Raw genomic sequence first — 18,236 nt, forward strand, 5'->3', positions numbered from 1 at the left:
CTGTGTTGTTCCAGCCCTATACCACCCCCCTGCTGTGAGTGGCTGGGGTGATCAGGTGTCCGCCGAATATAAAAGTCGGCCCCTCCCGCGGCTCGCCTCAGATGCCGTGTGAGTTAGATGAGGGACAGTGCTATTTGTACCGGAGCTGCTGTAGGGAAAGAATTGGTAGTTAGTGTAGGCTTCAAGACCCCCAAAGGTCCTTATTAGGGCCACTGATAGCTGTGTGTTGGCTGCTGTTAGCAGTGGCAATTATTTTTTTTCTCAAAATCGCCTCTGCAGAGCGTTGCACCCGGCATTAGGGACAGAAGTGCTGCATAGGCAGGGAGAGTGTTAGGAGTGAGTGTAGCCTTCAAGAACCTCAACGGTCCTTTCTAGGGCCATATTTAACCGTGTGCAGTACTGTGCTGGCTGCTGTTAGCTGTGCTGCATTTTTTTTTTCTTCTCAAAATCGCCTCTGCAGAGCATTGCACCCTCCATTGATACTGCAGGGAAAGAATTGTGTAGGCAGGGCCACAACACAGTTATTATTTATTGAATATACGCAGTGCTGCCTTTTGGTGGAAAAAAACTGAAAATAATTGTATTTGTCCTGCCTCTGTCCGTCCTAAGGGCGGTGGATACGTGTCGGCTGCGTGTGCAACGTTTAAAAATCAGACGCACCCAGCTACGTTTAACTCCTGGCTTCGCCATTTGCTTTCCTTAATTGGGAAAAAAAATACCTGCTCTGCCAGAGTTAATAACTCTGCTACCCTCACGTTCTGTGCCACATTAGCAGGGCCACAGCACAGTTATTAAACTTCTCATGTTCATTGAATATACGCAGTGCTGCCTTTTGGTGGAAAAAAACTGAAAATAATTGTATTTGTCCTGCCTCTGTCCGTCCTAAGGGCGGTGGACACGTGTCGGCTGCGTGTGCAACATTTAACAATCAGACGCACCCAGCTACGTTTTACTCCTGGCTTCGCCATTTGCTTTCCTTAATTGGGAAAAAAAATACCTGCTCTGCCAGAGTTAATAACTCTGCTACCCTCACGTTCTGTGCCACATTAGCAGGGCCACAGCACAGTTATTAAACTTCTCATGTTCATTGAATATACGCAGTGCTGCCTTTTGGTGGAAAAAAACTGAAAATAATTGTATTTGTCCTGCCTCTGTCCGTCCTAAGGGCGGTGGACACGTGTCGGCTGCGTGTGCAACGTTTAACAATCAGACGCACCCAGCTACGTTTTACTCCTGGCTTCGCCATTTGCTTTCCTTAATTGGGAAAAAAAATACCTGCTCTGCCAGAGTTAATAACTCTGCTACCCTCACGTTCTGTGCCACATTAGCAGGGCCACAGCACAGTTATTAAACTTCTCATGTTCATTGAATATACGCAGTGCTGCCTTTTGGTGGAAAAAAACTGAAAATAATTGTATTTGTCCTGCCTCTGTCCGTCCTAAGGGCGGTGGACACGTGTCGGCTGCGTGTGCAACGTTTAACAATCAGACGCACCCAGCTACGTTTTACTCCTGGCTTCGCCATTTGCTTTCCTTAATTGGGAAAAAAAATACCTGCTCTGCAGAGTTAATAACTCTGCTACCCTCACGTTCTGTGACACATTAGCAGGGACACAGCACAGTTATTAAACTTCTCATGTTCATTGAATATACGCAGTGCTGCCTTTTGGTGGAAAAAAACTGAAAATAATTGTATTTGTCCTGCCTCTGTCCGTCCTAAGGGCGGTGGACACGTGTCGGCTGCGTGTGCAACGTTTAACAATCAGACGCACCCAGCTACGTTTTACTCCTGGCTTCGCCATCTGCTTTCCTTAATTGGGAAAAAAAATACCTGCTCTGCCAGAGTTAATAACTCTGCTACCCTCACGTTCTGTGACACATTAGCAGGGACACAGCACAGTTATTAAACTTAGATTATTCATTCACTAGAGGCAGTGGGGCCTTTCGTTTTCAAAAAAGGGAAAAAATTATATTTGGCTGCAGTCTTGCGCCAATTTATTTCCTGCCTGTGAAATCAAATCACTGGTAATACAGCATGCTGAGGGGTAGGGGTAGGCCTAGAGGACGTGGACGCGGCCGAGGACGCGGAGGGCCAAGTCAGGGTGTGGGCACAGGCCGAGCTCCTGATCCAGGTGTGTCGCAGCCGACTGCTGCGCGATTAGGAGAGAGGCACGTTTCTGGCGTCCCCACATTCATCGCCCAATTAATGGGTCCACGCGGGAGACGGTTATTAGAAAATGAGCAGTGTGAGCAGGTCCTGTCCTGGATGGCAGAAAGTGCTTCGAGCAACCTATCGTCAACATGCAGTTCTGCGCCGTCCACTGCTGCAAATCCGAATCCTGTGTCTGCTGCTCCTTCTTCCTCCCAGCCTCCTCACTCCACTACAATGACACCTGCTCAGGAGCGGGAACACTCCCAGGAACTGTTCTCGGGCCCCTGCTTAGATTGGGCAGCAGCGGTTCCTCTCCCACCAGAGGAGTTTATCGTCACTGATGCCCAACCATTCGAAAGTTCCCGGGGTCCGGGGGAAGAGGCTGGGGACTTACGCCAACTGTCTCAACAACTTTCTGTGGGTGAGGAGGACGATGACGATCAGACACAGTTGTCTTGCAGTGAGGTAGTAGTAAGGGCAGTAAGTCCGAGGGAGCAGCGCACAGAGGATTCGGAGGAAGAGCAGCAGGACGATGAGGTGAATGACCCCACCTGGTGTGCAACGCTTACTCAGGAGGACAGGTCTTCAGAGGGGGAGTCAAGGGCATCAGCAGGGCAGGTTGCAAGAGGCAGTGCGGTGGCCAGGGGTAGAGGCAGGGCCAGACCGAATAATCCACCAACTGTTTCCCAAAGCGCCCCCTCGCGCCATGCCACCCTGCAGAGGCCGAGGTGCTCTAAGGTCTGGCAGTTTTTCACAGAGACGCCTGACGACCGACGAACAGTGGTGTGCAACCTTTGTCGCGCAAAGCTCAGCCGGGGAGCCAACACCAACAGCCTCACCACCACCACCATGCGCAGACATATGATGGCCAAGCACCCCACAAGGTGGGACGAAGGCCGTTCAGCGCCTCCGGTTTGCACCCCTGCCTCTCCCCCTGTGCCCCAACCTGCCACTGAGATGCAACCCCCCTCTCAGGACACAGGCACTACCGCCTCATGGCCTGCACCCACACCCTCATCTCCGCTGTCCTCGGCCCCATCCAGCAGTGTAGTTCAGCGCACCGTCCAGCCGTCGCTTGCGCAACTGTTGGAGCGCAAGCGCAAGTACGCCGCCACGCACCCGCACGCTCGAACGTTAACCGTCCGCATAGCAAAATTCATCAGCCTTGAGATGCTGCCGTATAGGGTTGTGGAAACGGAGTCCTTCAAAAGTATCATGGAGGCGGCGGCCCCGCGCTACTCAGTTCCCAGTCGCCACTACTTTTCCCGATGTGCCGTCCCAGCCCTGCACGACCACGTCTCCCGCAACATTGTACGCGCCCTCACCAACGCGGTTACTGCCACGGTCCACTTAACAACGGACACGTGGACAAGCACAGGCGGGCAGGGCCACTACATCTCCCTAACGGCACATTGGGTGAATTTAGTGGAGGCTGGGACAGAGTCAGAGCCTGGGACCGCTCACGTCCTACCCACCCCCAGAATTGCGGGCCCCAGCTCGGTGGTGGTATCTGCGGAGGTGTATGCTTCCTCCACTAAAGCACCCTCCTCCTCCTCCTCCTCCTCCTCCTCCTCCTCTGTCTCGCAATCAAGATGTGTTAGCAGCAGCATGTCGCCAGCAGTCGGTGTCGCGCGGTGTGGCAGCACAGCGGTGGGCAAGCGGCAGCAGGCCGTGCTGAAACTACTCAGCTTAGGCGATAAGAGGCACACGGCCCACGAACTGCTGCAGGGTCTGACACAGCAGACCGACCGCTGGCTTGCGCCGCTGAGCCTCCAACCGGGCATGGTCGTGTGTGACAACGGCCGTAACCTGGTGGCGGCTCTGCAGCTCGGCAGCCTCACGCACGTGCCATGCCTGGCCCACGTCTTTAATTTGGTGGTTCAGCGCTTTCTGAAAAGCTACCCACGCTTGTCAGACCTGCTCGTAAAGGCGCGCCGGCTCTGCGCACATTTCCGCAAGTCCCACACGGACGCTGCCACCCTGCGCACCCTGCAACATCACTTTAAGCTGCCAGTGCACCGACTGCTGTGCGACGTGCCCACACGGTGGAACTCTACGCTCCACATGTTGGCCAGGCTCTATGAACAACGTAGAGCTATAGTCGAATACCAACTCCAACATGGGCGGCGCAGTGGGAGTCAGCCTCCTCAATTCCTTTCAGAAGAGTGGGCCTGGTTGGCAGACATCTGCCATGTCCTTGGTAATTTTGAGGAGTCTACCCAGGTGGTGAGCGGCGATGCTGCAATCATTAGCGTCACCATTCCTCTGCTATGCATCTTGAGAAATTCCCTGCAAACCATAAAGGCAGCTGCTTTGCGCTCGGAAACGGGGGCGGGGGAAGACAGTATGCCGCTGGATAGTCAGGGCACCCTCCTGTCTATTTCTCAGCGCGTACAGGAGGAGGAGGAGGAGGATGAGGAGGAGGGGGAAGAGACAGCTTGGCCCGCTGCTGACGGTACACCGGCTGATTGCCTGTCATCCTTTCAGCGTGTATGGCCTGAGGAGGAGGAGGAGGAGGAGGAGGAGGAGGAGGAGGATCCTGAAAGTGATCTTCCTAGTGAAGACAGCCATGTGTTGCGTACTGGTACCCTGGCACACATGGCTGACTTCATGTTAGGATGCCTTTCTCGTGACCCTCGCGTTGCACGCATTCTGGCCACAACGGATTACTGGGTGTACACACTGCTCGACCCACGCTATAAGGAGAACCTGCCCACTCTCATTCCCGAAGAGGAAAGGGGTTCGAGAGTGTTGCTATACCACAGGACCCTTGCGGACAAGCTGATGGTAAAATTCCCAGCCGACAGCGCTAGTGGCAGAAGGCGCAGTACCGAGGGCAAGGTAGCAGGGGAGGTGCGGAGATCGAGCAGCATGTACATCCCAGGCAGTGCAACAGTCTTTAAGGGCCTGGACAGCTTTATGGCTCCCCACCAAGACTGTGTCACCGCTCCCCAGTCAAGGCTGAGTCGGCGGGAGCACTGTAAAAGGATGGTGAGGGAGTACGTAGCCGATCGCACGACCATCCTCGGTGACGCCTCTGCCCCCTACAACTACTGGGTGTCGAAGCTGGACACGTGGCCTGAACTAGCGCTGTATGCCCTGGAGGTGCTTGCTTGTCCTGCGGCCAGCGTCTTGTCGGAGAGGGTGTTTAGTGCGGCTGGGGGAGTCATCACAGATAAGCGTACCCGCCTGTCAACCGACAGTGCCGACAGGCTAACACTCATCAAGATGAACAAAGCCTGGATTTCCCCAGACTTCTGTTCTCCACCAGCGGACAGCAGCGATACGTAAGCAATACGTAGGCTGCACCCGCGGATGGAAGCTACGTTCTCTCTCACCATCCAAAACGGGGACATTTCTGCTTCATCAATCTGTGTCTAATATTCCTCCTCCTCCTCCTGCTCCTCCTCCTGAAACCTCACGTAATCACGCTGAATGGGCAATTTTTCTTAGGGCCACAAGGCTCACTCAAATAATTTTTCTGAACAATTTTTATAAGTTTCAATGCGCTTAAAAGCGTTGGAACTTTAACTTGAACCAATTTTTCGTTACACTGGGCTGCCTCCAGGCCTAGTTACCACTTAAGCCACATTAACCAAAGCGATTCACCTGCCATCTTGGTTGGGCATGGCCAATGTTTACTGAGGTACATTAGTACTGTTGGTACACCAATTTTTGGGGGCCCTCACCTACAGTGTAATCATAGCAATTTGTATGTTCTTCGCCTGCACTCATGGTACAGAAAGGTGTGTGGGGTTGGCCTACACTTTAGCTACATAAATGTAATTTGGGCCTTGGCTATACTAAGGCTACTGAAATGGAACTAAGACTGCGCTCCCACTATACTGCTGCTTCAGAATTGTTACTGGGGCCTGTCTTGAGTGCTACTATTGCTGACATGGAACGAAGACTGCGCTCCCGCTATACTGCTGCTTCGGAATTGTTACTGGGGCCTGTCTTGAGTGCTACTATTGCTGCCATGGAACGAAGACTGCGCTCCCGCTATACTGCTGCTTCGGAATTGTTACTGGGGCCTGTCTTGAGTGCTACTATTGCTGACATGGAACGAAGACTGCGCTCCCGCTATACTGCTGCTTCGGAATTGTTACTGGGGCCTGTCTTGAGTGCTACTATTGCTGACATGGAACGAAGACTGCGCTCCTCCTATAATGCTGCTACTGATATGTTAGTGGGGCCTGTCCTAATGCTACGGCTGAAATGTTACGAATTCTGGGCTCTGCCTATACCGCTGCTAATGGTATGTCTCTGGGATGTGGAAACAGAGGCTTCCCAAAGACATGATGGCGGCGAGGCCATTTCCCACCAACGCGGTTACTGTTAAGGTGCATATAACCACGGACACGTGGAGAGGACACGTAGTGCCTCAAAAACATCCCCCTCCTCCTCCAACAGGGAAAACATTCTTGGCAAATGCCTTTGCATTGGTTCGTCTGGTGGCAGTCCAAGAATTTCACCTTTACCGACACAACAAGAGAGCCCCCACACCATCCCCCCGCCACGGCCCACTTAATCCTGTCCGCATTCCGAAAACCAACAAAATACAACCGTGCTACTAGGTCCGCAGTCACCACCACATTACCACCAACGCGGTTACTGTTAAGGTACATATTACCAGTCTGACTGGGGCATGCAGACACCTTGACAGAATGAATAGTGTGTGGCACATAGGTTCCCCATTGCTATGCCCACGTGTGCAGCTCCTGATGGCGGTGGCACAGAATTCTATTTCTCATTGCTTCTGTACAGCATTGTGGGCTATCGCCCCGCCCCTTTTAAAGAGGGTCGCTGCCTAGCCGTGCCAACCCTCTGCAGTGTGTGCCTGCGGTTCCTCCTCATGGCAGACGCACTTCTAAATAGACATGAGTGTGGCGTGGCATGAGGGCAGCTGAAGGCTGCGCAGGGACACTTTGGTAGGCGCTGTGGGGGGGAGGGGGGGCGGTTGGTCAGCATGTAACCCAGGAGAAGTGGCAGCGGAGTGTCATCCAGGCAGTGATTGTGCTTTGTTGTAGCTAGTGTGGTGCTTAGCAAAGGTATGCCATGCTAATGAGGGCTTTTCAGAAGTAAAAGTTGTTGGGAGGGGGGGGGGCCCACTCTTGCCGGTATTGTGGCTTAATAGTGGGACCTGTGAACTTGAGATGCAGCCCAACATGTAGCCCCTCGCCTGCCCTATCCGTTTCTGTGTCGTTCCCATCACTTTCTTGAATTGCCCAGATTTTCACACAAGGAAACCTTAGCGAGCATCGGCGAAATACAAAAATGCTCTGGTCGCCCATTGACTTCAATGGGGTTCGTTGTTCGAAACGAACCCTCGAGCATCGCGGGAAGTTCATTTCGAATAACGAACACCCGAACATTTTGGTGTTCGCTCATCTCTACTGTCAGACACTACTGTCCCCACTCCTGTCTTCCTTTGCAGGCTGCCCCGCAGCGTCCCCCTCACTCACTGTGACCCAGCGCTGTCGTGTACAATGTTACAGCAGTGTACCTGCTCCCCTCCACCCTTACCCACTGCTTCCCTGTCCCCCTGCCTCACTCTCACCCAGCGCTCTCCATTCCAACGTGCTGTACTGCTGCTCCATGACTGTCCGCCGCGGCTCTTGCAGTGGCCCCGCTCCCCCCCAGCCTTACCCACTCCCTCCCCATCCCCCTCCCTCACTCACTGTAACCTAGCGCTCTGGAGTCCGATATGCCATGATGCTGCTCCCACACTGTCCGCCGCCGCTCTCTGGTCCCACGTTCTGCCATCGAAGCAGCTGTCGCCACCGGAGGGCAACTGGCTGTGCCGCTGGGAAAGCTCCTCTGGTCCCACATGCTGCCATGGAAGCTGCTGTCACCGACAGGGAAGCTGCTGTTAGTGAGTAGCAGGACCTGGAAGCTACAGCAGGGGGAGGCAGCCCTGCAGCCAATGAAATACTGGGGGGCATGGCCAGGGTGTCAAGTAGCCTGTATCTTGTCACCACCCACACTTTCGGTGGTGATAAGATACAATAATACCACATAAAGTTCCTTCCTGGGCTGTGATTGATTAAAGGGGTTGTCCCGCGGTGAAATCAAAAATTTTTTTTTCTACATACCCCCACATTGTGCCCCGTTAAAAACAATTCCTTTGTTATTTAAAAAAAAAAGAACCGCTTACCTGCATCCCCGTTCGGGCAGCTTCTTCTTTTCTTCTTTTAAAGATGGCCGCCGCTCCTTTCCAAGGTGCACCGCGGTTTTCTCCCATGGTGCACCGCGGGTCTTCTCCCATGGTGCACCGTGGATTATCTTCTCCTGTCTTGCGTTCCACTGCCGACTACAGCCACCTAATTGGCTGATCGGCACCATGTGACGGAGGCGGAGCTACAATGACGCAGAGCAGAGGGAGGAGCAAGGACGCAGCTCGTGAGCCTGGAGGGAGACAGAAGAGGAATCCTTCGGTGTGCAAGCGCGACTGTTCGTGCGACCAAAGAAGAGGCTTCATCGTCGCCATGGAGACGGGGACGCCAGCACCGGAGGGGGTAAGTGTATAACTTCTGTATGGCCAATATTTAATGCACGATGTATATTACAAAGTGCATTAATATGGCCATACAGAAGTGTATAACCCCACTTGCTTTCGCGGGACAACCCCTTTAATAGTGTCAGGGCTTTTCATGCGTTATGCAATGTCTAGATTACAGAAATGTGGGTTTTGTAGTGTGTTGTTTCTACTTCTTATTATTTTTTATACTCGTTTTATTGAAGAATAATTTAAAACTTCACAATCAAGTACAGTTTCAATGCTCTGTTCCAGGTCATATATTATAACGCTTGTTTATACCAGTAAAAAGTCCTAGAGTGCTTCATTACAGTCTGATATTACAGGAAAATCACATATGCATTCTACATTGTAATGTTATTCCAGAAATAGGAAAAAAAGGGGGGGGGGGGGGGGTTGGAGTCTTGGAAATATATGAAGCAGAGACATATATGTGTATAATATATATAATAATGTATACAGTACAATATTAATTAGATATTCCTCAATCTTAAATATTTCAGTGAGTTTTGGTTTATCATTCTTTAGGTCACAGAGAATACCGATTAGTTAATGGGCCTCATCCATGTTCCGGCTATTTAGTAGCAAGAGATGGTGATACTTGGGGATCTGTGTGTGAGATTGATACAGGACTACAAACAGCCAATATCATCTGTAGAGAGCTCGGATGTGGAGAAGCAGTGCCAACATTACTGAACTACACAAGAAGACATGGTCCAATATGGAGAGAGCAAATCCATTGTGTTGGTAATGAGTCCAGGATATATGACTGTATAAGATGGGACGTAGAAGGAAACTGCACCAAACAAAGTCCTCCTGCTATTGAATGTAAAGGTATGTGACACTTATCTGTAAGATTCTCATTCATATAACATATTTTTGTTCCAGGAAAGAGTGAAAAGATGAGCACTTGCCTATCTAATCACTTTTCTGTACTGTTTAACCCCACAAATGCCACAGTTATTGATGACTGCCGTAACTAGACCTATTTTTACAGAAAAAAAGTTTTTAAAAGTTTTTTCCCTTTACACAGTGCTTTGAATATTAAAAAATAAAAAGAACAAAAAACAACCCATTCTATCAAATATCATATAATTCATCCAGCACATTAAATACCATTTATAAACAAATAATCAGAATGCCAAAATAGCAGCTTTATATTCATGTTAGTTCTCCAAAATAGGAATGAAAAGTAATCAAAAAGTTTTTATACCTGAAAATGGTATCACTAAAAACTACAAATTATCCAGCAAAAACTAACCATCATTACAAAAACACTCTGGCCTTGCAGTGCGGCGCTACACACATAAAAAGTATTTATATTGTAAAAAATAATAAAACCTTTATGTATGCGGGTTTGTCCTAATTATTGTTTCTTGTCATGATTTTCCAGGAAATATAATCACCCCAATTTTTGCCAAGTCAGCAGCAAAAGCAGGCAGACAAACTGAGTTTTGACGTGGGAAATTTGGCAGGGCTCTGTGGGATCAGAAGTTTTAAAAAGTCGCAAGTCTGTTGCTGTTCCAGCGCTGAGCGGCTGAGGGTCTGGTGGCCCTGATTGGCTCCTGTGGGCAGAGCTGGCAGCTGATTGGCTGCCAGCAGCTGTGCTGTGAGGGACCTAGAGTTGTGTGAGACTGTGAGTGACTTGTCTGCGCTCCGTTAGAATAGAGTAAAACACAGGTTACTGCATTTTACTGCGCTTCACCAGCAATTTAATTTTTTTTTTAATGCACCCAGAACTGGAACATTGAAGAACATGGGGTTCTCTTACACGTGCGTTTTTGTGCTGCATTTTCAGCGCACTTTAAACGTAAACGGACTATACGGTATTAGGGACATGTCGCTTTTTTGCTGCAGACGTTGGTGCAGATCTGCAGCATATTTTACCCTCCCATTTGATTTTCAATTGGAAGGGCGATATATGCTGCAGATCTGCAGCTAAACAGCGATGTGTAAACACTAGAGATGAGCAAACGCACTCGTCCGAGCTTGATACTCATTCGAGTATTAGCGTGTTCGAGATGCTCGTTACTCGTGACGAGTACCACGCGATGTTCGGGTTACTTTCACTTTCATCTCTGAGACGTTAGCGCGCCTTTCTGGCCAATTGAAAGACAGGGAAGGCATTACAACTTCCCCCTGCGACGTTCAAGCCCTATACCACCCCCCTGCAGTGAGTGGCTGGCGAGATCAGGTGTCACCCGAGTATAAAAATCGGCCCCTCCCGCGGCTCGCCACAGATGCGTTGTGACATAGCTGAGGGACAGTGCTATCATGTTGGAGCTGCTATAGGGAGAGCGTTAGGAGTTAGTGTAGGCTTCAAGAACCCCAACGGTCCTTCTTAGGGCCACATCTAACCGTGTGCAGTACTGTGGAGTCTGCTTTTTGCAGTGTTGCACATTTTTTTTTTTTGGTATATCGGCCGTGCAGAGCATTGCGCCCTGCAGTAATACTCCAGGGACAGAAGTGTGGAGGCAGGGAGAGCGTTAGGAGTTATTGTAGGCTTCAAGAACCCCAACGGTCCTTCTTAGGGCCACATCTAACCGTGTGCAGTAGTGTGGAGGCTGCTTTTTGCAGTGCTGCACTTTTTTTTTTTTTGGTATATCGGCCGTGCAGAGCATTGCGCCCTGCAGTAATACTCCAGGGACAGAAGTGTGGAGGCAGGGACAGAAGATATAAATTATTGATTGAATATACGCAGTGGGCCTTTTCTAAAAAATATTGGGCAAAAAATCTATTTGGCCTGCCTGTCACTGTGCTCAGTGTTCTGGGTCTCTGCTGGGGGTAGTAGTTCTCCAAATTCATACGCAGCCAGCTAAGTGTTACAGCAGGCGTGCGCCAAATTATTTCCTGGGGTTCCGTAAACGAAGTCAGCCTCCAACCACAGGCCAATAAGCGGCACATTTAATTACAGCGTTCTGTTTCTGCACTACTGCTAATACACCATGCTGAGGGGTAGGGGTAGGGCTATAGGACGTGGTCGCGGGCGAGGAAGCGGAGGCCCAAGTCAGGGTGTGGGCACAGGCCGAGCCAGTTCGGTGGCCAGGGGTAGAGACAGGGCCAGACCGAATAATCCACCAACTGGTTCCCAAAGCGCCCCCTCGTGCCATGCCACCCTGCAGAGGTCAAGGTGCTCTACGGTGTGGCAGTTTTTCAGACGCATGACGACCGACGAATAGTGGTGTCCAACCTTTGTCACGCCAAGATCAGCTGGGGAGGCACCACCACCAGCATGCGCAGGCATATGATGGCCAAGCACCCCACAAGGTGGGACGATGCCCGTTCACCGCCTTCGGTTTGCACCACTGCCTCTTCCCCTGTGCCCCAACCTGCCACTGAGATCCAACCCCCCTCTGAGGACACAGGCACTACCGTCTCCTGGCCTGCACCCACACCCTCACCTCCGCTGTCCTCGGCCCCATCCAGCAATGTCTCTCAGTGTAGCGTCCAGACGTCGCTAGCGCCACTGTTTGAGCGCAAGCGCAAGTACGACGCCACACACCCGCATGCTCAAGTGTTAAACGTGCACATTGCCAAATTGATCAGCCTAGAGATGCTGCCGTATAGGCTTGTGGAAACGGAGGCTTTCAAAAGCATGATGGCGGCGGCGGCCCCGCACTACTCGGTTCCCAGTCGCCACTACTTTTCCCGATGTGCCTTCCCAGGCCTGCACGACCACGTCTCCCGCAACATTGTACGCGACCTGGTGGACAAACTGATGGTAAACTTCCCATCCGACAGCGCTAGTGGCCGAAGGCGCATTTCCGCGGCCCAGGTAGCAGGGGAGGCGCAGAGATCAGGCAGCATGTACAGCGCAGGCAGGGGAACACTCTCTAAGGCCTTTGACAGCTTTATGGCTCCCCAGCAAGACTGTGTCACCACTCCCCAGTCAAGGCTGAGTTGGCGGGAGCACTGTAAAAGGATGGTGAGGGAGTACGTAGCCGATCGCACGACCGTCCTCGGTGACGCCTCTGCCCCCTACAACTACTGGGTGTTGAAGCTGGACACGTGGCCTGAACTCGCGCTGTATGCCCTGGAGGTGCTTGCTTGTCCTGCGGCTAGCGTCTTGTCAGAGAGTGTGTTTAGTGTGGCTGGGGGAATCATCACAGATAAGCGTACCCACCTGTCAACCGACAGTGCCGACAGGCTTACACTCATAAAGATGAACAAAGCCTGGATTTCCCCAGACTTCTCTTCTCCACCAGCGGAGAGCAGCGATACATAAACAATACGTAGGCTGCACCCGCGGATGGAAGCTACGTTCTCTCTCACCATCCAAAACGGGGACCTTTTTGCTTCATCAATCTGTGTATAATATTCCTCCTCCTCCTCCTGTTCCTCCTCCTGAAACCTCACATAATCACGCCGAACGTGCAATTTTTCTTAGGCCCACAAGGCTCAGTCATATAATTTTTCTAAACAATTTTTATACTTTTCAATGCTCATTAAAGCGTTGAAACTTTCCCCTCAACCAATTTTTATTTTAACTGGGCTGCCTCCAGGCCTAGTTACCAATTAAGCCACATTAACCAAAGCGATTAATGGGTTTCACCTGCCCTCTCGGTTGGGCATGGGCAATTTTTCTCAGGTACATTAGTACTGTTGGTACACCAATTTTTGGGGGCCCTCGCCTACAGTGTAATCCAATTAATTTTTTGCCCACCTGCATTACAGCTGACGTAACATCAGCTGTGATGGGCACTGCAATGGGATATATTTATGTACCGCCGGTGGCTTCCTGGCACCCACCCATGCTGTGGGTCCACAGGGAGTTGTAAATGCATCTGTGTCCACTTCTAAAGAACCCCAGTCTGACTGGGGCATGCAGTGTGGGCCGAAGCCTACCTGCATTAAACATGACATTATTACCTCAGCTGTGTTGGGCAATGCAATGGCATATTTTTATGTACCGCCGGTGGGTTCCAGGGAGCCACCCATGCTGTGGGTCCACACGGAGTTGTAACTACATGTGTCCACTTCTAAACAACCCCAGTCTGACTGGTGCATGCAGTGTGGGCCGAAGCCCACCCGCATTAAACATGACATTATTACCTCAGCTGTGATGGGCAATGCAATGGGATATATTTATGTACCGCCGGTGGCTTCCTGGCACCCACCCATGCTGTGGGTCCACAGGGAGTTGTAAATGCATCTGTGTCCACTTCTAAAGAACCCCAGTCTGACTGGGGCATGCAGTGTGGGCCGAAGCCCACCTGCATTAAACATGACATTATTACCTCAGCTGTGATGGGCAATGCAATGGGATTTATTTATGTAAATAAATTTATTAAAAAACGCGGTCTGACTGGGGCATGCAGACACCTTGACAGAATGAATAGTGTGTGGCACATAGGTTCCCCATTGCTATGCCCACGTGTGCAGCTCCAGATGGAGGTGGCACAGGATTGGATTTCTCATTGCTTCTGTACAGCATTGTGGGCTATCGCCCCGCCCCTTTTAAAGAGGGTCGCTGCCTAGCCGTGCCAACCCTCTGCAGTGTGTGCCTGCGGTTCCTCCTCATGGCAGACGCACTTATAAATAGACATGAGGGTGGCGTGGCATGAGGGCAGCTGAAGGCTGGGCAGGGACAGTTTGATGTGCGCTGTGGACACTGGGTCGTGTGTGGGGGGGGGGTGGTTGGTCAGCATGTAACCCAGGAGAAGTGACAGCGGAGTGTCATGCAGGCAGTGATTGTGCTTTGTTGGAGGTAGTGTGGTGCTTAGCTAAGGTATCCATTGCTAATGAGGGCTTTTCAGAAGTAAAAGTTGTTGGGGGGGGGGCCCACTCTTGCCGCTATTGTGGCTTAATAGTGGGACCTCTGAACTTGAGATGCAGCCCAACATGTTGCCCCTCGCCTGCCCTATCCATTGCTGTGTCGTTCCCATCACTTTCTTGAATTGCCCAGATTTTCACAAATGAAAACCTTAGCGAGCATCGGCGATATACAAAAATGCTCGGGTCGCCCATTGACTTCAATGGGGTTCGTTACTCGAAACAAACCCTCGAGCATCGCGAAAAGTTCGTCTCGAGTAACGAGCACCCGAGCATTTTGGTGCTCGCTCATATCTAGTAAACACACCCTTAGGGTGCTCTCACAGAAGCGTGTGAAGGCAGCAGGACACGCGTGTGCTGGCAGAGCAGAGCATGCAGCAGACTCACAATGCACATTGCGAGGCTGCTGCACGCTGCATATGCTTTACTCTATCTCTGTGTGTACAACGCGCCAAGATAGAACATGCTGCACTGAATTTCGCGGCCACGGGGCACGCAAACCAGCAGCTGCAATGTGAGCACTGCAATCCATTGGTACGGGAGCTAGTGAAAGCGTATTATCTGTGGGATCTACCCTCGGTGATACGCTTCAGCACACAGTCGTGTGAAAGCAGCCGAAAGCCCCCATGTATTTGAATGTGGCCTCTCACACCAGCGTTTTTTCTGTGTGTTTTCCATGTGCTGAAAATTGAACGCTGCATGTCCTATTTCTTGCGTTTTCAGCGCGTTTTTTTTACAGCTGAAATTGCCCTGAGGAATCAAGGGGTGCATAAAAAACACGGTAAAACGCAGCTTTTATATAACTTTTTAATAAAACTAATAGATCTCAATGAACGCCTAAATAAAGAAAATTCATATATACTACCAGAGGGCTGCCCATTATATTCACAGGAAGAAGGGACACCTGCAAATTTTCGTTTTTATGACCCAACTAAAACTGCATTTTCAGCACGCATTTAAAACGTGCTGAAAATGCAGCTAAAAACCATCGATGTGAGAGCCTGGCTGTTTTACACGGCCGTGATTTCTCTGTTTTGCCCTAAGAAAGTTCCTGAGTGCAAAACGCATTCAAGAAAACCCATCGCTTCCAAGTGGCTCATTCATAGAATAACTGCCTCAAAGAAATCCCAGCGCCCAAAAAGATCGATCATGATCTTTTTTTTTTGCAATTACGCCCTGATGTGTGGTCTTCTGAATGGGCGAGCCAGCGCAAATTATACACTGGCACGCCCCCCCACCAATTATCAGGCATTTATACCTGTGGACGAGTTGTATTTTTCAATGGCACTATTTATTGTACCATATAATTTACTGAAAAAAGAAATGGAAAAAAACGACATTCCACCATCTTTCGGTGCGTCCTGTTTCTACGGCGCACAAACTGCTAAAAAAGTGAACTGATAGCTTAATTCTATGGGTCAGTACGATTACTACAATGCCAAACTTAAATAGTATTTTTTTTGCTGTAGTACTTGTATTTTTTTTTTAAAGATATTTAATTTTTTAAAATTATTTTCTGTGTCCATTTTCTGCGCACAATAATTTTTAATTTTTTTGGCGACGTAGTTGTGTAAGGGCTAGAGATGAGCGAACCTACTCGGCCACGCCCCTTTTTCGCCCAAGCACCGCGATTTTCGAGTACTTCCGTACTCGGGCGAAAAGATTCGGGGGGCGCCGTGGGTGAGTGGGGGGTTGCAGCGGGGAGTGGGGGGGGAGGGAGAGAGAGAGAGGGCTCCCCCCTGTTCCCCGCTGCTACCCCCGCTCCGCCGCGCCTCCCCCCGCCCCCCGGCGCCCCCCGAATCTTTTCACCCGAGTACTGAAGTACTCGAAAATCGCGGTGCTCGATCGAGTAATTACTCGAAACGAGTAGGTTCGCTCATCTCTAGTGAGGGCTCATTTTTTGCGGTATGTCCTGACATTTCCGTTGGTACCATTATCGCATACGGTTGACTTTTTGATCGTCTTTTATTACATTTTTTCTCGGAGATAGGGTGACCAAAAAAGTGCATTTTGGGCGTTCTTTATTTTTATTTTTTTACCACGTTCACCGTGCGGGGTAAATAATATATTACTTTGATAGATCGGACTTTTACAGGTGCAGTGATATCAAACACGTATGTTTGTTTTATTATTTTGATTTTTTTCATTGCAAATATGGCAAAAGGGTTTTTTTTTAACTTTTAATACTTTTTTTTTTTAATAATAACTAAAACTTTATTGTTCTTTTTTTACACTTTCTTACAGTCCCCAGGGGGGATTACAACCAGTGATGCTTTGATCGCTCCTGCAGTATGACGTAATGCTATAGCATTACATCATACTGCTTTTTCACAGACAGTCCACGGGGATGGCTTGATAGGCAGTCTGCTAACACAGCCCTGGGGCCTTTTAAAAGGCCCCCGGCTGCCATGACACCTACACGGCTCCCCCGATCCCACCGTGGGGGGCCATACAGCACCCCTGAACATCATTCGGGTGATTTAAATGCCGCGAACGGCCGATTGCGGCTATTGACCGCGGGTGTCAGCTGTAATAAACAGCTGACGCTCGTGCTGTATGGAGGGAGATAGTGGCGCTATCTCCCTCCATACACGTCCTGCAACAGCAGGACATAGAAAGTCTATACGGCCGTCACTAAGGAGTTAAACTGCCAAAATCAAAGAGAACCTCCACAAATGACCCCATTTTGAAAACTAAACCTCTTGACGCATTAATGTAGCAGTGTACTGCATGTTTTGACCACACAATTTTTGAATGAATTTAAGCAAGGCAGAAGGAAAAAAATCACAATTTTCATTTTTTTGTCAATTGTGTCACTTTAAATAAAAGTTTTTTTTGTGCAGCCCATATATGAATGAAGACTTGCACCCCAAAATTGATAACCCTGTTTGTTGTGTGTTCAGACACACACCCTTAGTGGCCGTAGTCTTATGTCTGGATGCACAACGGGGCCCAAAGTGAAAGGACCCCATTTTTTTTTTTTTTTTACATTTAGTTTTTTATTAGCATTTCCAAGATATACAACATTGAAATTGACATGTAGTGGATTTGTTATTAATACTAGAACATTGCATATTTCATCTTCTATGGGGAGGAAAAGTAGGGAGGGGGAGGAAGGAGGGGAAAAGGATAGGGACAATGGGAAAGTTTATAACCTTAAATTTCAAAGGTATCTTAAACATTTGCAGTTGGGTTTAAGCGGTAGTTATCAAAGATTTTTTTTTTTATTGTACATCATTCTAGTTTGTTGAGATTCTTAGCATCATATGTCAACACAACAACACATCAATACAGGTCACTGTCCATATGTTTAGAATTCGGGCCGCCCATTCCCCTCCAGTGGAGAAGGTGGGGCGGAAGGCATTCGGGTCTCCGAAGAGGAGAGTGTTTGCATTCGTTTAGTCGAATCCTGTCGGCATTTTTGTTATCTGAAACCACGTTGCCCAGTCTTTCCTGAATTGGGCCAGAGTATTTTTTTTTCGTGAGCTATTAATTTCTCATAAATACAGTTTAGATTAACAGTTTCTTGTATTTCTTCTATAGTGGGAATATGCCTAGATCCCCATTTCCTCGCTATTAGTATACGCGCAGAATGGAATATGTGAGATATAATTACTCTGTGGCTTCTGGGTATGTTTCCTATACCTATAAGAAGAAGGGCTAGTTCTGGTTCAATTTTCTTCAAGGGCGGTAGAAAATTTATTATGTATTGCGAGATCTCTTCCCAGAAGCGAGATATTTGTGGGCATGACCAATATATATGTAGGAGGGAGCC

Source organism: Eleutherodactylus coqui, chromosome 6 (genome assembly GCF_035609145.1).
Source record: "Eleutherodactylus coqui strain aEleCoq1 chromosome 6, aEleCoq1.hap1, whole genome shotgun sequence".
NCBI classification, from domain to species: domain Eukaryota; kingdom Metazoa; phylum Chordata; class Amphibia; order Anura; family Eleutherodactylidae; genus Eleutherodactylus; species Eleutherodactylus coqui.